Here is a 21,021-nt window from a genome sequence, read left to right as displayed (position 1 = left end):
CCTACTGCATCAGGGAATAGGTATATCTTGGAGGTAGTGGACCTTGGCACAAGGTACCCCGAGGCAATACCTCTAAGAACAATATCTGCTCCTGCAGTGGCTAGGACAATGCTTGGTGTGTTCAGCAGAATGGACTTTCCATTTGGATTGTTTTAGATAGGGGCACAAACATCCTGTCCAACTACCTAAGAGTGATGCGGGATAAATGTGGTATTAACAGCAAGTTTACCACCCCATATCACCCCCTGACTAATGGTCTGGTGTACAAGACCCTGAAGGGCATGATCAATGGGTTGTTTGGCAATCTCAGGAGGAGATGGGATGTTCTCCTCCCTTGCCAACTACGTGCCTACAGGGAGGTTCCACAAAAAGGGATTGGTTCAGTACCTTTGAGCTGTTGTTGGACACCCTGTGAGGGGGCCATTGTGTCTGCTGGGAGAGTCTTTGGAGAAGCCTCTCAAGGAAGAAAAGACAATGTGCTTGACTATGTGGTAGGCTGGAGATCTCGAATGGCAGAGTGGGTGTACAAGGCAAGCAGGAAACTGGAGACCAGCCAGGAGCTCATGAAGCACTGGTATGATCAGAAGGCTACTATGCCTGAGTATTCTCCTGTGACTCCCAGGGCCCTCCATGACAAGTGGAGTGGGCCCTTTCCAATATTGAAAAGAAGGGTGAGGTTGCCTACCTGGTCGACCTTGGCACCCTCAGGAAACCTCAAAGGATCCTGCATGTGAATAGATTAAAACCCCACAATGCCACGCTTTCCAACATTTAGTTATCAAGCACGAGCAAGGAAAATCAAATGCTCGACCTCCTTCTGGCGAGATTTTGCAATGAGGGCGGTCGTAGATGGTCGAGACTGCTCGCATTGAGAAACCATTCATTCACTTTAAGGAAGCTGCTACTCAAGTAGAAAATCTACTCAAGCAGCAGAAAGAAGAAAAGCCCTCCTGCACTGTCCATGGTTCTTTTTGTACTGTTTTTGTAGCCCAGGAAAAACACGGTGGAGTTTTTTAAACACCTCATGGAGTTCTGCACAGCAGAACTAAGCGAACTCCTCCAAGGCCAAGAGGAAACTAATCCAGTGCCTGACCTCTTCTCCAACAAAGTGGAAGATGGTACAGTGGAGGGAGTTGTACTATCTCCCAAATTGACAGACCAGCATCACAGAGACTGTAAGAAAGTACTGGAGCACTTTGCTGGCATGTTCCCTTTGACCCCAAGTATCACTAAGTGGTGTGTGCACCACATTGACACTGGTGACAGCCCACCTGTCAAAATTAAATAGTACATGTTGTTTGATCATGTCAGAGCCAGTATCAAGGCTGAGGTGACTAAAATAGTGGAGCTGGGGTTAATTTAGCCGTCTGACTGATCATGGGCCAGCCCTGTGGTGCTGGTGCCCAAACCTAATCCCCAGGGGAGACCAGAGGAGTGAAGGTTCTTTGTGGACTTAATGTTGTCACAAAAACTGATGCTCACCCTCAACCTAGAGCAGGTGGAGGCCATATACAGTCTCTCAAAGCTAAAATTCAAACCATTTTGGACAGGACTGTTACTGTTACCCAGACTCAAGTCAAGGCATTCCTTTGACTGAATGGGTACTATAGAAGATTTGTTCAGAAATATGGAACCATTGTGGCTCTCCTGACAGAACTGATTTCTAAGAAGAGGCCCAAGAAAGTTGATTGGACCCCAGAGTGTCAGAAAGCTAGTGACACTCTGAAATCTGCTATGTGTTCAGCACCAGTGTTACGGGCCATTAACTACATAAAGGAATTTGTGGTTCAGACAGATAATTCAGAACAAGGGATTGGGGCAGTGTTATTACAGGTAAATGAGAGGGCCTTTATAAGCCACTTGGCTTCATTAGCAAGCGGCTTCTTTCCAGAGAGCAGAAGTCGCGTGCAATTGAGAAAGAGCCCTTTGCTGTGGGTTGGTCCCTGAAAAAGTTGAGGCCATATCTATTTGTCACTCATTTTTGTGTTCAAATTGACCACAGACCTCTCAGACAGCTCATACAAATGAGAGCGGAGAATCCCGAGCTATTAAGGTGGTCCATATCCCTGAAGGTAATGGACTTTACAGTAGAACAATGACTGGGGTTGCTCATGCTAATGAGGATGGACTTTCCAGGTTTTTCCACTTAGCTGATTAGGACTAATATAGTGTAGGTTAGTGACTCATAAACTTTCAATTGAGAGAGGGCATGTTGAAGAGCCATCCTGTGTACCCTGTGCACCCCAATTGTTTGCTAACTGGTACTGATGGTAACTGACTCTTAGTGTCCTTGGGCTCTGTCTAGCCAGGCCTAGGCCCAATGCTATGTTGGAAACGCAGTAAAAACACACACACACATGAGCGTACACTAAGCATGAGCGAATTTTGCGGATCTCGCGTTCGCGAATTTTGCGGATTTGCGGATTCGCAATCCGCAAAATCCGCGAATTCCCGCGAATTTGCGGATTTTTTTTTTTTGTGTTCGCCCGTGTTTCTGCCAGTTCGCGAGGGTTTTTACAATTTCGCAATTTGCGAACTTACCTGTCGGGTCGCAAGTTTTGCGAACTTGTTGTTTCTACGTGTCCAGCCTGTTTGGGACACTCTTCTTCATCACTGCCACTCTCTGTCACCACTGCCACTCTCTGACTACTCATGCCACCCTCTGGCCCACCCATGCCACCCTCTGTTTCATCACCACACCCTCTGGTTGTCCAGTGTACATTATTTTCGGCAAAGCAAAGCACACCTTCCCTGCCTCAAGTGACCTGAATTAATTTGGGGCTGATTAATGTGTCACAGAATATTTTTTTAGCTGGCACCTGCTTCCTTAGTGCGCCCTGATTAGTGATCTTTTGCACTTGCTAAGTGCTTTCATTGTTGCAAAATTAGTTACAACACCTGCCCTGCCCCAACTGACAATAATGAATTAGGGGCTGATTAATGGATTTTAACTTCCAGCCTGGCTCCTGCTTGTCTCCCTTAGCTGTAATTCAGGACCTTTGTGGCATATGTGTAACTATTCTGAGGTTCAGAGCAGGGTCACATAATAGTTTCAACTGGCAACTGAACTCTGGAGGGGCCCCTCAGGAAGCACTACAGGAAATGGCTACTAATGATGAGCCTGAACTTTTGAACCTGGTAAGTAGTTACTTTCAGTTTTGCTAAGATCGTATTTCTGCAATTTTGCACTTATTCGCGGGCCGCGAACTCACGCGAACAGTGCGAGCAGTGCGAGCAAAATCCGCTGCTCGCGGATTTGCGGATTTTGCGGGAGATTCGCGAATCTCGCGGATTGCGGATTTCCCGAAAATCCGCAAAATCCGCGAGCGGAACGGATTTTCCGCCCATGCCTAGCGTACACTATATATTAGGGTACACTTACAATTGGCAACATCTACCCTATAAGCCCCTAGTACATAATAGGGCAGTGAAAACACACACACACACTAGCGTACACTATATATCAGGGTACACTTACAATTGGCAACATCTACCCTATAAATCCCTAGTAGATAATAGGGCTGGAGGATTTTAAGTTCCTTATATAAAATAGGGCATGGTACTTTAGAGGTCAGCAGCCCTTTCTGCACTTGCATGTTTGCACTGCTGAGGTCATTTTAAAATCAGCTCTGTGTTGCAGCACTGCTTTTAAATGTAAAGTGTGCCGAAACTTGACTTTGGTGGTAAACTACAATATTTTTGCATTTCAGGTACTCCATGGTCTCCCCGGTTGTCTCAGGGTTGGGGTGGCATGTCATTATAAAGAGATGCATTACAAAAGATATTTAATAACCCCTGGGAATAGAGAAATGCATATTTTACTTTTACCATTGTATTAGAGTTCCTCTAAAAATCGACTATGGTGCTATGAGCACTATGGAGGACCCCTAAGGTCTCCCGTGAGTGTCCTAGGGGTGGAGTCCATGTAACTATAAGCAGGGCCTTTCTAAAAGAGTTTGGGGCAACTTTGGAAAAAAGCTCCTTAAGGGGACTTACTCAACAGGGAAAGCAAAGCTGGCCATTTTCAAAAGTTAGCCAGCATGACTTGCAGGTTCATCCCGCTGAAAAGTTCTGGAGGTCCGACATCAAGAGTTTGACTGGGAGCTCCCTAAAAAGCAAGCCGACGATCTCTCACTGAATCCGGCCTAGTGAAGAGCATTGAAGAACCCCGGTAGAAAGAGCTTCTGAAAAATGTCTAAGTCACAAGGTTCTATTTTGACCAAGGCCTACCACGATGGGTATCTGAGCAGGGACATATCATTGTTGGCCTGGAAATTTATCTTTATCCCTTCAAGTGTGACCAGATGTACCAGGGTGGAGCTATAGCTTTCTAGTGTTTAATCTTTAGAAATGCATATCCCCGGATCTCGGTACATTGGATTCTTGTCATTTTAAAAATAAAAATATTTGCTCTTCTTATAAATTGGAGTTGGATTTTTATTGCGTCTTGTGTCTTAAATATTACGGAATTGGTGTTTTTAAATGCTTTACACACCTGTCTCCTAAGTTAAGCCTGCCTGCTTGCAGTCAAGCTGCCCAGAGTTGAGCATGTGAATAATTTACTGAGACCTGTACTGTGCCCTAGACTGTGTTAGTGGCCTTATTGTCAGTGGTAGATGCATGTTTATCACTACTAATACCCCATTTCCCAGCACGCTTGCACCACCTGTTGTCGATGTTAGACTTAGAGCTGCCAATGCTATAAACACGGCCTGGGTGATAGGCATTATTGAAATAATAAACAGCTGTTTTGCTCATCTCTAATTCCACTGACAGCGCCATTGTGTGGCAGACTGTCATACGTGGCGGTGTCAACAATTAAGTGCTGGTGCAGCGAACCAGAAATCATTGGCTCAAATTAAGTGCTGGCTGAGGAATGGATACAAACTGATAGTTTAATATAATCTTTGTGATAGCAACCAATTAATCATGAGAATTACAGACATGGATGTTGGTTTTTCTAATGTGCTCCACTCGTGTGATCTCTTGCAGAGGGTCTCTCAGGCCACCCATGTAGGTGAACACCTGTTGGATTTAATCTTTTCTGAGCCCAGACTCCTCACAGTGGAGGATTCGTTACCCATTGTCTGGACCAATGATTTTTTGATAAAGTTTTATGTGAAGTCGGGCATGTGTAAAGGTAGGACCTCCACTCAAGTGAGGGAGTATGTTAGTCAGGATTGGAAGACTCTTATTCAGAAAAGAGGCATGTCTCCTTTGTTTAGGGTCGAGGAGAGCTTCTCTCCGGTTAGGCAGATAGAGGAGAACTATGCTTCTCTCTGCTTGAAGATTACCTCAGTCCTAGACGATTCCGCTACGTTTAAACTCCACAGGAGCAGGGGGAGACCTTCTGCCCCCTGGTTTATGGATAGCCACAAGAGCTTAAAATTAGAAAGCAAATAAGCAGAGAGGATATGGAGGCATGCATACCTGGAGAAGGATAGGCTTACTTGGAAGATAGGCTGGTGTAGTAAAAAAAGGAACTCCATCGGGTGAAGGCGGCATACTTTTCCAAGGTGATTCTTGATGTCCCGAACAGTTCACGAAGTATCTTTATTAATTTAAACAGCCTAACCAGGACTGCTCCAAGAATGTGTTTCCCTCCTCCCAGGAACTCTGTGAGAACCTGGCTAAGTTCTTTCAGGATAAAATTAAAATGATTATTGATGACTTGGGGGTGGAGCAGCAAGAGATTAAAGCTGTTCCCCCAGGACTTGGTGGTGGTGGCAGCTTTTCGGACCAGGTGGAGGCGGATCCTGGGACGGTCTCTAAACAGGGGGGAGATAAGCCCCTTTCGGAGTTTACGCTGCTGACTGCGGACGAGTTTAGTAGAGTGGCCCTTGGTATTATGTCTGGGTCTGTGCTTGATCCGATTCCATAAAAAATTTGGAAAGAGTTTGAGGCCGAGCTTTTTCCTACGCTCCGGTTGGTTTGCAACCAGTCTCTTTCCACAGGAGTGGTTCCTTCTCAGTGGAAACAAGCGATGGTGACCCCACTGTTGAAAATACCCTCCCTTGACCCTGAGTGCTTGATGAATTTTAGGCCTATTTCGCTTCTACCCTTCCCGGCGTAAATTGTGGAGCGGGTAGTGGCGGGATGCTCTCTCCAGGCACTTAGAACAGTATAATCTCCTGGAGTACGTCCAGTTTTGCTTCAGGCCAGCCCATGGAACCAAGACGGCTCTGGTGACCATGTTAGGTGAGCTTCATTGGTGGGCAGACAGGGGTCAGGCAGGTGTTCTGATCCTGCTTGACCTGTCAGCCGCCTTCGACACGGTGAACTATGAGATCCTGTTGGATAGGCCCTTGGATGATTTCAGTCCTATCTCCAGGACAGACAGCAAGCTGTGTCCCTCCCTCTTTACCAATCCGCCTTTTCCTCCATCTCGCAGGGCGTTCCTCAAGGCTCGGCAATTAGTCCGATTTTATTTAAATTCTATATGAAGCCCTTGATTGCAGTCATCAAGCAATATAACATCGAGATTGTCAATTACGCTGATGACACACAGTTGATTCTCTCCTTGGAGGGAGATCATTCAACTGCCTTGGAAGTATTTCACAACTGTCTGCGAGACAGGGCGGGTTGGCTGAAGGCTAATTCCCTGCAATTCAATGCAGGCAAAACGGAGGTGCTTTACTGCCCAAGGGGTTTAATCTGCCCTACCTGGTAACTTCTGGCCTGCTGATTTCTCTTTATCGGTTCAGCCAGTGAAGGTGGCTCGGAACCTGGGCGTGATGTTTAACAGTAGCCTTACCTTGGAGGCACAGGTATTGAAGCTAGTGGCTGTTTGTCTGGCCATTATTAGACTGCTCAGGAACATTTTTCCTCTGCTACCTTCCTCTGCCCGGGTGGAGATGGTGCGCTGCACGGTGCTCAGTAGGTTAGACTACTGCAACTTGTTGCTACTGGAGTCCCCGAATTATCTCCTGGACAGACTTCAAAGAATGCAGTCTGCCGCGGCCAAGCTCGCCCTGGGGTGGCCCACCAGGTCCTCCTCCTCTGGTGCTCTGGCTCAACTACACTGGCTCCCATTGAGACAGTGAGTTCAGTTCAAGTCCCTCTGCCTGGTGTTGGGCCCTGTTCCTCTCTAAAGGAAATCTGCGTGGCATGTACCGGGTCGTAACCTTCGATCCTCCTGGGCTAGACTGGTGAGGATACCAATGTTTAAGAGAGCTAAAGCAGGAGGCAGATCATTTGATGTAGCGGTTGCAAAATTGTGGAATGCTCTCCCGGTTGAGATTAGACAAATCTCGGACCTCCTACTATTTAGGAGGAGACTAAAAACCTGGCTATTTCCGAAGTCCTAGATTGCCACCAGTCTTGACCCCCCGGTTCTCTTTTTGAGCTTTCTAGCGCCAGGATGCCTGTTAGGCGGAAGTGCGCTTTAGAAATGAAATAAATAAATAAATGCAATGAGTACACTGGATGCAAAAGGGTTTCAAGCTGAATATACAGAATAGAAATCACTCCATGGGAGAACAGAAAAGGATGTGAGGCAGAGAAGGCTTTTGAAACAAAGCATACTCTGGAGATAATAAGAAAAGATGCTTGAATATTATGTTAATGGTGAAACAGAAGGTATTGTTGAAGTGAAAGTGTTACAATATGAAGGACAGGTTGCAACAGAGCAGAAATTGACCCTTGCTGTTGCATGGAGTGTCACAGGCTGGTTAATAATTTGCCCAGTGGAAATAATAGAGAATTCATTTGCATTTGCAGAATGCTTAAGAAAGAGTGGAAAATGCACTACAGGAAATTAAAGAGGAAGAAGCAAGCACATAAATCAGTGGAGTTAATGATTGAAATATTTAACGAAACCATCATTGAAGATGTCAGTTATGTTTTATTTATTGATCAGCAAATTAAATGTATCAGTGAATGGGTGTGAAAAAAGACATTTTTTAGTCAATAAATATTTTCCATCGAGTATTGTTTTGTGAGTGGACATTCGACAAGCTCATTGTGTTGTTCCCTTCATGAAGTCAAAAGAAACTAAAGAGATGAATAAGGGATGAAGTGCACCAGAGGAGGAAATTCTGAAGGCACTCATAAATCTTTTTAATTCTTTGATGTGAAATTATTTAATAGTACAGTGGGGAAAGGGGTTGATTGTGAGTTCTCCCGAAGCAGTGGTAATTTTGGAAGAAGACTCTTGGGGTGTCTAAGGCATTACTTAGTGAAGTTTTATTTGGGTGTGGGTCAACTGTAAGTACATAGATTATCCTAGAAATAATAAAAAAAAGGGTTAGAAGTTGTTGCTGTCATTGGATAATTAAATGCCTAATCTAATGCCACAGATTGTGTAGGAGTCTGAACAGCTCCTAGAATTAGAACAGAGTGTGTTGGGAGGTGATATGGATTGCTGGTGATCCAAATGGTAGACTATTGTAAGAGAATGAGCTATATTCAGAACAAGAATCTTACTGAATACTGGCTTGACTAGGAGGCTACATATACAGCAATTAAGAACATTGAAAAGAGCTAAGCTGTCCAAGGGATTCATAAGGTTTTGTACTTTGTGTTGGTGAGATAGGCGAAGCAGACATTTAAAAATGGTGTTAAGTTGAAAAAAGGCAATACATTAGGAAACAAATAGATGTATCAAAAATCAAGGCAGCTGTTCCTTGTTGAAAATAGTAGTGAATAACATGATTGCGGGAGTGAACTGTTATATTTTTTATCCGACAGATGGAATGAAAGGCCCATGTATGAGAACCCTATCAGTAGCATAGCTAGACGTACTGCCACCCAAGGTGATACCTAAGTTTGCCACCCGGGTGCAAGTAAGAGCAGGGGAGAGGGGTGTGTGTCGGTTAATGGATGACTTGTTCCGGGAGTAAGTGGCGGGGGTTTGGCGGTCGTCGGCTGATATCCTCACGGGGTTAGAGAGACGGTGATAGTCAACAGACACTACTCCCGCTACTCCCCAAAACAGTGTCACCCGGGCAGACTGCCCACCCCAGCTACACCACTGAACCCTATGGGTTTATGAATGCGCCAAATGAGTCAATTGTTTGAACATGAGCTTGTGCAATCAAGGGAGCTCACCAAGGGAGTACCACAGGGCTCCTGCCTAAGCCCCACACTTTTCAACATGTATGTGGCTCCCTTGGCGGATATTGTAAGATCTTATGGGTTCACCCCTGTGTCGTACGCTGACGACACCCAGCTTTTGTTCCCCTTTAAAACCTTAACGCCCGCAGTAAAAAAATCTTTTGCGGACGGAATGAGGGCAATATCCAACTGGATGGCCATTAATCGCCTCCTGTTCAACTTAGGCAAGACTAAGGTAATGGTGTTCGGGGAGGCCACACTTCTGTGGTCCCCAGATTGGTGGCCCCTGGACCTAGGACCAACTCCGAGCCCCAAACAGATAGTCAAAAATCTTGGTGTGCGCTTAGACAGAACACTCCTGCTCAAAGAACACACAAATCAAGTATCAGGTTCCTGCTTCCAGGTCATTGGTCTGCTACGACGAGTCTTTCCATTTTTATCAGACTCTTATAGGAAGACTCTCGTCCAGGCCTTGGTTATAAGTAGGATGGACTACTGCAATGGCCTGTTGATCTCTGCAAATGAGGAACAACTACAGAGACTACAGGTGATCCAGAACATTGCCGCAAGACTAGTCCTCAACGCCCAGCCAAGGTCTGCCTCACTCCCCCTGCTGACAAAACTCCACTGGTTGCCAATTAGACAGCGTGTAAAATTTAAAATCTGTTGCACAATTCATGGATGTCTGTTTGGCAACGGACCCAAATATCTAAAAGATATATTCAAACCCTACATACCCAGTCGAACTCTGCGATCCAGTAGCCAGCAACAACTCCAGGTTCCTAGGATAAAAAAAGCCAGGCAGGGAGGGCGAGCCCTGTCCTACAAAGGCCCCATCCTTTGGAACTCATTGCCTTCTGTTCTCAAAAATACAACCAACTTTCAATCCTTTAAGAAGTCTCTGAAAACTTTTCTATTTGTCGCCTGTTAGGTCTGTTTCCCCTCATTTCACTGTCTAAATACTTGCTTCTGGCTCTTTCTGGTAATACGTAAGCGCGGAGATATCCCTTCGAGGATTGACTTCCAGCGCTATATAAGAATATAAATAAATAAATAAATAAAGATCAAATATAGGTTTCATTGACCGGTACATTTGGTGGGCCCTAGTATTGTTTTTAGTGACAAAAGAGTGAGGTAACATCATTCTTTCCAGTTCCTAAGTGAAATCCCCAAAATCATTTTGAATATAATGAGGAGAAACAAAAGTATTTCTCTTTTTTTGCGCCTCCCTGCGGAGGCATAGGATTCTGACACATTCCTAGGTTTACAGATGTTGTATATATGGGAATGCGTCAAAGTCCATGGATGTTGTGTGGGAACAGCCACAGCGCCAACCATGGAATTCTTTGTCCACACAGAGTTATGAGTTAAAGAGAAAACATATTAACAAGGCCATGAAAAGTCACGGAGGGTCACGGCCTTGTGAATATGGGGAAGCCCATTGGGCTGCCAGTGCGTTAATAAAAGTGATGTACTAAATGCAGACGCTAAAAGGGAGGCATCACAGTGTAGTGCAGGAACAATTCTGAAACTAAATTAAACTTCGTTACTTTAGCCAGCAATAAGTTTGTGTGCATGGACACAGGATTCATTTGTTTTAATTTTGAAAATGTGTTTGTATGTTTAAAATTTTAATGTAAAACAGTGTTAAACTACATTTGAAAGTTACTTTGCATAGCACAAACAATCTGTGTGAGATGAACACAGATCAGGAAATACTGCTCTGCATTTGAACAGATGTCATATTACCACAGAGACGCTTATTTTTAACTCACACATTTTGCATGTAAGTACAAATGAATATTATTCGAATAGACGTTGCTTAAAGTAGCATAGCATTATGCACCGTGCTGATCCAGCATATTCATACTATAGAATAATAAAGCCTGCGAAAAGGCTTGATGCTCTAGGCAGCTTTAATGGAATGCCGAATCTAAGAGCAATTAGTCTGGGAATTGTGTCAGCACATCTCAAGACTTCATTCTAGTGGTTTTCACGTGAATGAACCTTCACACAGCTGTAAAACATCTGAGTATCTGGGTCAATTTGTTGAAGCGTGTCCTTCAATCAGGGTTTCTTTACCAATGAAAAAGAGCACATTAGTGTCAGGGTGATTGTATGACACAATTAGTATTAGGCGAGTCTCGCCTGTACCCTCCAGTGGAATGCATTGAATCCATGCATCTAAAACACACATATACACTGTGCGTATATATGTGAAATTGAGCAGGCACCAGGAGCTACAGGCAGAGAACAGAAGCATCTGATGCAGCACTGGGTGAAGGCTTGAGGATGTTTTTTTATGACAGCTTTCAAACACAGCCCCAGGCTAGGCAGCTCACTCCAAAATTAGAAGCTGAAACTGGAATAGTTTATGAAGTGATCTGCAAAGCATCCACTGGGCAGATGATGTGTTATTTTCTACCTCATTGACACAGAATGAAAGAATATGTAAAGTTTGCGTGCTTGGGTGAAAACTACCCCTGACCTTTAGAAGCATAATATATTGCAATGTCTTCATATTATCCAAAGTGAAATACTTGTGTCACTATTAATACACGAAGAAGTGATTAATCCTAGCATTACAAAACACAGTCATGATTGAATGTGTTTTGAACAAAGATGATTAAAATCTGACATCAGTTCAAATACTTATTTGTAGTGTATTACTAGTAACACTGTAATCTTGACACTGTCTTACCAAATTCCGCGCTTACTTATATAAATCCGAATTCGAATGAAATATATGATGCTTCTGTGCAATGTTTTGCACATCGACAACTGTTATAAAATTATCAATAGTTTCATTCATGCTGTAGTGGGAGTGTCATGGCACATGTAGGGAAGCAGATTCTGACCCCTGAGAATCTCCAAGTTTATTTTCCTGCATTTAGATCTCTGGTTTCTGACCTCTACTCTGAGTAAACGTCCCTAATGGAGTCAGACCGATTGTAAACTCCTGTTTAAAATGATGTTGTGCGTTTGTACACATGTGCAGGCTGGACAAGGAACAATGTCATCTCATTCAGCCTGGCGTCTGTGCACAGGTAGAATACTGCTCGATGTGAGCCAGTATACATTGGTCATGGCCTGCTTAAGCTTCATAATTCAGCTGCCAATTGAAAAAAACAAATATTCCCTTTCTTTTTGGTTGAAGTGGAAAATCTGTAATGTTTAAACTTTGTTTGCATGCCTAAATCATAACTGTTAATAGGAAGACAGTTGATATGTGTGTCCCCCCGTCCCCGTTTGCCCTCACCAAAATGTGCGTCCCAAAACAGAGCCAGAGGTGTATTTACTATGTAGTCATGCATATTTGTACTATAAGTTTGTAAATGTTTACCGAAGACAGACTTAATGAACTTCGGACTCTGAGTTACCCTCCTGCTTGGCTAAGTTAATCACTTTGCTGGTAAGCTGCCATTTCAACCCTCCCTATCAGCCCCCAAACAACAGGTCCATTCTGAGGGATTAGCCTTGTCCTGAAAGGTAACAAGGGTGTGGAAGTGATTTCCATAAGATAACTGAGTGGCTCTCTCTAACAATTAATGGTAGGACACATTTAGAGCAGGGAGGCCTTGGGCTCCTCTCAGCAGGTTTCTTTGAAGTCTTGGGAAGAAGAATTCAGACTTGATGTGGAGAAGTCTAGCACAAAGGAAAGGTCTTTCCTAATGTTTTTACGAGTTGCCATCGTTAATTTTTCAAGAGTGTTATGCAATGAGGTTAGACAGAGCATGAGCTGCTCTTCAGAAGTGCCAGTCAGTGTTGGAGGGAAGTTGTGGCATCTCTGGACTTATTTAGATTCAGTCGACTACCATTTCACACCCTTGCACAGGGAAGAACGTTTAAAAAGTTGAGGAGAAAGAGAAGAAGAAGGATGGACACACAAGTGTATTTGAACACTATCTTGAGTGGAAGGACACTGAAGTCGGCTTCTTGGGCGTTTGCTAGGCTCTGTCTCCAGGGCTAGTGGCATTAGTCCATCTTGTCTCTCTTTAGGTCAGTAGAAGAAGGATTTGTGGAGGACCCAACATGATAATAATGGGTTAATTTGGAGTTCTGTGGACTGGTCAGAGCTGTGGGTGACACAGGTGGAGCACAATAGGGTTCTACTAAATACATAGGCACCCTTAAAATGGCAAAATCTCTGGGTGCTTTGAGAGTGATCGATTTTGAGGACTGTGGGAGGTTACTTCAAGAGACAACCATGAGACGAGGGCAGATCAAAATGTCTTTCGGGCCACTGCTAATAGCAGGAGGAAGCCACAGAGAGAATGCTGCAAAAAAGAAAATATCAGGAAGAAAACCGCAAAACATTGGACTCCCGGAGATCCCATAAGAACGCTCCTAGTGGCTAGAGAATGCCATCAGGAGCAAAAGAGGGAGCAAAACCTCCATTGAAACTGGCCCCTGGGCCAGAGTTATCAGTTAAAGAGCAAAGTATTTGAGTGCTACACTTTAAGAGACTGCAGCAGTTCCAGGAAGATTGGGAGCATTACAATAGCAAAAGAGATCCCAAGCAGCATCTTTATTTCATCCCCATTTGCTCGGGGCACAGTGGGTCCCCCGTCAGTTTATTGGTGCTTGTGCACTATTTGTTTTACGTACTCCCAATGAAAGGTGAGGGACCTCTGCTGGACCTGTCCATCAACTAAGGTAGGGAGCCCTACGCGTCTGCCTAGAGCCCATTTGAGTGAAGCCCCCCAGGACACCTATCATTGCCCCAACTCCTACCTGCATTAGAGGAGAAAGACAAGGGCTGGCAGGGGCAGATGAGATATTTTGATAAAATGCCTATCACTAGAGGAGGAAGAGCTGAGGCAGGCAGGTTACAATGCAGTTCCGGGCAGAGGGGTGTGGTTGAGCCATGGAAGATGGCAGATCACTGATTGAGGAGCTTCCATCCTGCTGATCTTTATCTAGATGCATCCCGATTACAGAAGCCTACTGGTGCACCAGTGACCATCCTGACAGAAACCCTACATGCGATGGCCAGAGCTGATGAGTGCTGGAGGTGTCCAGATCTCAAAGGTCCAGAGCTTAGGCAGCGGTGCATTGCCTGGTGACCCAAAGTAAAAGAGGAAGGTGAGATCCTGCCTCTGAGTGTGGTAGGTCTATTGGCAGTGGAGGCAGGAGCCACTTTGGAGTTCTCGAGCCATGGGGATGTGGGGATCTGACTCACAGAGAAGACATGCAGCAGCTACTGATGGCAACAATGAGGGGGTGATTTTATTTTACTGCTGATAGACTGATAGACAAGGTACAATAAATGTTTTTCTGGTCTCCCTTTCCAGAGTAATTGACCCACTGTGTGCAGTCATAGTTGCCCAAACTGGCTTCTTCTGCGGATTCGGTGACAGAGCAGAGCCACTTGTAGAACCTGAAACACTGTGAGTGTGTGACCTTCAAGGCACATTTGGTGGCTCTTCATGCCAATTGTTACTAACTTTGCCTCATATTTTGGTCTAGTGAGGAGGTATGCAAGTGAAATACTATAAACTACTGCACCCCTTTCAGAGAGGAGGTGGACAATTAGTGATCATGAGGGGCGCCCAACAGATAACTGTCACAGAATTGTTTTCCTCTCTGAAATAGGGGCAACTTTGGTCTCTCTGGTTGCCTCTTACTACCGGAGTGAAGAGTTTGGAGGAAGGGGTATGTTCAATGTGATACCACTGATTCCCTACTTTGACTCATGCAGCATGAGACCAGTACCATTCATAGATATGGGGAGGAGTAAATTAACAAGGAGTGGAAATCCAATGGATCAGCGCTTACTGGAAACCTGGAAAGTGATGCTGCAGGTAAGATCTCACCCGCAACAGAAGCACCCTTCCTGTCTGCATAAAGGTGATACTATTCTCCAAGCTATATCGGACTCAAGGACAGCACCAGAGAACAAAATAGATTATGTAGCTCTAAAGTTCTGTTTATTATGTGCTGATAATAGGAAACTGTTGGACAGAGTAAAAGAAATTGGTCCCACCTTGGCTATATTGAGTTGCTCAGGTCACCAAGGTGCATGCAAACAATTATTTGTTATGTATTTAAAGCTTTTCTTATATGATAGCATATCACAGATGAAGATGCAGTAAGTAACATTAAGATTTGACATACAGCATTACTATTGACAAAAGGAAACTCTTACACATATCAGGGAGAAAGGATGGAGTAAACAGTAAAATAAGGGACGGTCTTCATCACCATGGCAGTTTGTCGTATTTGTATTGCTTCAGCATGGCTGGATCAACATCCCTGTTTTTCCAGCAATGGCAAGGGCGTTTCTTAGAATCTGCACTATAAGAGGGTGAAGGGAGGAAGGCCAGGCGGAAGGGTAAGTATTTTGCGCTTTAGGTTTTTGGAAATTAGCAAAATGACAGGTGACTTTTTTGGTGGCTGCAGTTCCGGTGCCATAGCATCCTACCAGGCAGACACCTTCATATCCATGCTACTACACTCCCATCACACACCCTGGATCTACTACACATAGGCACTATCAGTGTAGCTGACTGTTCTGATTATTTTTGTGGGCTTGCTATAGACAGCTTCAGAAGTCCTTCACAACTTTGAATACAATATTACATAGAGTGGGCTTTGGTTCATCCCCCGGATCATTATTGCAAGGCGTTTTGTCCATTCCATTGCCAGATCCTGATGTCAGTCTTTTCTCTCTTTTCTTGTGCTGGTCCAGCTCAAGAGAAATTTGGCTTTACCCTGATTCAATGAGTTGTTTCTTTGAAATGCTGATATCAGCAAACAACTTTTCTTTTCTGTAATATTCTATGTTTTGCATGTCTTCTGATATTGCATTTTAATACTGTGTTTTCCTTTAAGTGCTGTTACCACGGATTCTTAGAATCCTGTTGTGTTCACAGAGTGCATTCCACTGAGGGATCCCTCTAGCCTAGACAACGACTTGACTAGATGGCTGTATCCTTTATGCCACTTTAATAAATCAACTCTTATCAACAATCTTCCCTCCCGTGGATCATTACATAAATTTATTGGCGACGATGCGTGCTTAACATCTGTAACCTCCTTGCGACCGGCTAAGAAGAGAAAGAGCTCCGTTTCTGTTTAATATCCTCTACTGTTGACTCTGCGTCATCTTGAGGATCATCATCTTTAAAGTCGGCATAATTCAACCTCTGACTTTGTCAACACGAAGATATTGGAAAACCACATCTTTCTATGGACTTCATCACATAGAGACATCTACGAAACCGTAAGACTTTATGTTCATGTCCGTGTGTTCAACTTAACGAAGGTTGAAATTTTAAGTGTTGTTACTCAAACTTTATTTCGATACTTTTCCGATATTCTCTGTTTTATTTTTGATATTTCAACTTTCTACATTTGGTCTTGACCGTTGTCTCATTTAAAAAATAACATTTAGGGCCCGATGTAGGAGCCTTAATACCGGTCGGAAACGGCCGATTTCGGCCGTTTCCGACCGGTATTAGGCTTTTGAGATGTAGGGGACGTTTTATTTAAGAATCGGTAATTTTACCGATTCGGTAAATTTACCGATTCAGTAAAATACCGAATCGGTAAATTCCACATGTAGGTGGCACTGAAAACAGTGCCACAGGCCTTTAGGAGTCGGTATTTTACCACCCAATCCAATTGGGTGGTAAAATACCGAATCCAGGTGTGCATGCACATCTGTGCATGCACACCTGTGCCATGTGACACACAGACATGCCCTTAGGGCATGTATGTGTGCCACATGGCACACATGCCTGTAATTGGGGTGCCAGAGGGTGTCAAAGTGACACCCCCTGCACCCTTGCAGATTTCGGTATTTACCGATTTGGTAAATACCGATTCGGTAATGCCCATTGATTCCTATGGGCTTCAATGCCCATTGGAATCAATGGGCATTACCGATTCGGTATTTACCGAATCGGTAAATACCGATTCCTTCCGATTCGGTAATTAATTACCTACATCTGCCCTCCTCTTTTTTACCACTTCTTAAATACCGATTCGGTATAAATCGGTATTTAAGAAGTGGTAAAAAAGATTTACCTACATCGGGCCCTTAGAGCCTTCTCGAGCCTTGTCTTCTCGAGCCTAACCTTCCGTGGCTGAGTTTTGAGCTCCGACATTCTGTTTCTTTGTGGAGTCTTGTGGCGTCATTGCAGCGTAGTGCATCATCACGTTACCAGCGCGTCAGTGAAGCGTATTACACATCATCGCGTTCCTGCGTTGCTCTCTGCTGTCTTTTCATTGGTTGAAAGTTTGGACAGTCTGGATTGGTCTCTAACCACTATGCTTTGTGACGTCCATGTAACCTAGCAATGAATTCTACGCGCATTTATCGCTGATGCGCACAGCTCATGTTACTTAGCAACCAATTCTTCGCTGATGCGCACAGCTCTCGTTGTGTTTCCAGTTCAAGTTCAAGTTACAGCGCATCTTTATCTCCATGTTCTTAATGTCTTTAACACTTGTGCTCACACCTTGCAAATCTCTTCAACGCTGGTGCGCACAGCTTTTTCTTTAACACTTGTGCTCACAGCTTGCTAATATCTTCAACGCTGATGCGCACAGCCTTCATATCTTCAACGCTGATGCGCACAGCTTTTGTTTTGTCACTTTTATTTTAACTTGTTACATATTCTACTTTTCAAACAAGATTAACACAATGTGTCCCATGTGAACTCATTACGTATCATCTTAAATTATTGCTGATTTGCATTCTGTTTTGCATTACTTTTTGTTTGATATTATAGTTTGTTTCTAACCATTCTTTCAAGTTATGTCTACTCTACAGTCAGTTAATCCACCGCCAGCTTTTCTGGAAACTCCTGGTGAACCTCCAATAAGGTGGGAAATTTGGCATGATGCTTTTGAAAATTATTTAGGAGCTATTGGAGCATCTAGATTTCGCCCAGAAAGAAAAAAGTGCCTACTGTTACATTCTCTAGGCTTTGAGGGCAGGTCTGTTTATAAACATCTCCCAGATTTACCTGTTATTGAAGGTGTTGTATCTGATGAATATAGTGACACTGTTCAGAAACTTAAGATTCGTTTTGACAGACAACCTAATCTTATGGTTCGTAGACACACTTTCTTTAAGAGAAAACAAGCTGATTCAAAAAGGTATTGATACCTTGATTTCTATTTTACGCAGATTAGCATCTGAATGTAAATTTGAAAACTTTAATGAACAGCTTATCAGGGATCAATTTGTTTGTCATTGTAAGGATAAAAACATTAGACAAAAGTTATTAGCCATGAGTGATCCGTCTCTAGACGACACTATTAAGTTTGCTAAGAGTGTAGAAACGTCCATGGTTTCTCTCAAGGAACTTGAGGACAAAGTAGTTAAACCTATAAACGCCTTAAGTTTGAATTCTTCTTCAAGATTCAATAAAAAGAAGTCTAATCCTAACTTTACTAAAGGAAAAGTTTTGAATAAGTCTGAGTCCTCTCAAATGTGCATAAGATGTGGCAATCCTCAACACCAAAAGGGTTCTTCATGTTCTGCTTCCAGTGTAGTTTGTAACTATTATAAAAAGGTGGGACATTTTGCAAAAGTTTGTTTAAAGTTGAAAAACAAGAAGAATTTTAATAAGCCTGTTGTTGGTGTTGTTGATTCCGTTTCTTCTTCAGAATCTGAAATAACTATTGGTGTTGTTTATGATTGCTCTGAAGAGCCCATCATTGAAGGTGATCCTGACTCCTGTGTCGACCCCATTATTGATGTTGCTGTTGGTGATAAGATTTTGAAACTTCTGGTCGACTCTGGTGCTAAAATCACTATGATAGATAAAGGTTTGTTTGACAATACATGGAATGATACTCGACCTCTTCTTCCTCCAGACCGTGCTCCTGTGTCCTATGAAGGAAGGAAAATTAGTCTTATTGGTTTCTTTGAAGACATCTTGTGTTTTCAGGAGAGGAAGATTTGAGGGAAAATTTATGTTGCGATTAAAGGACTCAACATTTTGGGCTGGTTCCATCAGGGTCTTTTCGGTATGACACTTAAACCTGGTGCGAAGGAACAAGTTTTCATTGCTACTTGCTCTGATTATTTAGAAATGCTCAAATGCAAGTTTCCTTCTGTTTTTAGTTCCAGATTGGGTAAAATAAAAGGGTTCAAACACAAGATCATTGTTAAAGAGGGGTCAACACCTGTTAAGCATAAACTTAGGGGTGTGCCTTTCAGTGTCAGAGATGATTTGAAGAAAGAACTTGAGATGTTGTGTGAGAATGGTGTGATAGAACTTGCAGAGTCTTCCCTTTGGCTTTCGCCTTTGGTCGTAGCCCGTAAGATGGATGGCAAACTTAGGGCCTGTGTAGACCTTCGCTCAGTCAACAAAGTGATCTGGGTGGATTCTCATCCTCTTCCCCGGATTAATGATCTTTTTGCAGCTACCAAAGGAGCGAAGTTCTTCACTAAATTAGATTTAGCCAGTGCTTACCACCAGGTCGAGCTACATCCTGATTCCCGTCACATGACTGCTTTCATCTCTCCTTTGGGCACCTTTCAGTATAGACGTATGCCTTTTGGTCTAGCGTCGGCCGCGTCGGTCTTTCAGAGAGTTATGGGTAATATTTTGAAAGGTGTTAAGGGCGTGACAGTCTTCCAAGATGATGTTTTGATCTTCGGCAAAGATGTTTGTTCTCATGATTCCAGTCTTGATAATGTTCTAAGTTTGTTTCAAGATCATGGTGTAGTTTTGAAATTGGAGAAGTGCAAGTTTATGTGTACTGAAGTTGAATATCTTGGTCACATTTTGACACAAGACGGAATAAAGCCTAGACCGGGACTTTTGGACGCTATTTCTAAAGCTCCAATTCCGTCTGATAAAACTGGGGTTAAGTCCCTTCTAGGTATTTGTGAATACTACTCCAGGTTTATTCCTCATTATGCGACTATTGTACGTCCAATTAGTAACCTGTTGAAGAAGGGAGTGAAATTTGTTTGGTGCGAGGAATGTGTTAAGGCTTTTGAAGAAGTGAAATTGTCTCTGACGTCTGATTCAGTACTTAAACCTTTTGATCCTGCTTAGCCATGCTGCTTGACAGTTGATGCAAGTTGTGTTGGTCTCGGTGCCACCTTAACGTAAAGTGAGGGTGGTGTGGAAAGAACCATCAGCTTTGCATCCAGGGTTTTGAGATCGGCTGAGATTCAATACTCTGTTATAGAGAAGGAGCTTTTGGCTTGTACTTGGGCCATTGAGAAGTTCAGACCGTTCATTTGGGGTAGGCGTTTCTTACTTCAAACTGACCACAAACCTTTGGTTAACATCTTGGGGGGTGGTCTTACTAAGTGTTGCACACCCAGGATTTTGAGGATGGTGACTAGGCTTTTACAATACCATTTTGATGTTGTGCATATTGCCGGTGGGAAAAACGTGAGGGCTGATTTTTTGTCCCGTTTTCTGCCTGCTGTGTGTGACGATGATGTTGACATCCCGTTTTCCAATCTTATTGAAGAGGACTGCGATGATTGTTTGGTTGCTTGCGTAGACATTCCTGAATTACAAGGTTGTTCTGAAGTGGAGTGGAGAAAGGCTTTTGAAAAAGATAGTGTTCTTCAGGATGTTTGCAATTTTGTTAAAGAGGGTTGGCCGCGTGAGAAGGTTTTGTCTTCTTCTCTTCAACCCTATTCTAAGGTTGGCCATGAAATATCCATTGAGGATGGTATTTTACTTCGCAATGATAAGATTATTCCTCCTTTTGCTTTTAGAAAAGATATCATTGTCAAAGCTCATGAGGGTCATTTGGGTTGTTCACTCACTAAACGCAGAATTCGTGAAATGTTCTGGTGGCCTGCTATGGATTCGGATATCGATCTTTTTGTTGCGGAATGTTGTATCTGTAAATCTTCTGATAAGAGTCTCAAGACTTGGGTTCCTCCTCTTATGCCGGTAGAGTGCCCAGACCGTCCTTGGGCTAAATTGGGTATTGATATCATGGGTCCTTATTCTGTGCTGAGTGGGTGTTTCAAGT

The sequence above is a fragment of the Lissotriton vulgaris genome, chromosome 4_1 (assembly GCF_964263255.1).
Source record: "Lissotriton vulgaris chromosome 4_1, aLisVul1.2, whole genome shotgun sequence".
NCBI classification, from domain to species: Eukaryota; Metazoa; Chordata; class Amphibia; order Caudata; family Salamandridae; genus Lissotriton; species Lissotriton vulgaris.
Note: the sequence above shows the minus strand (reverse complement) of the source record.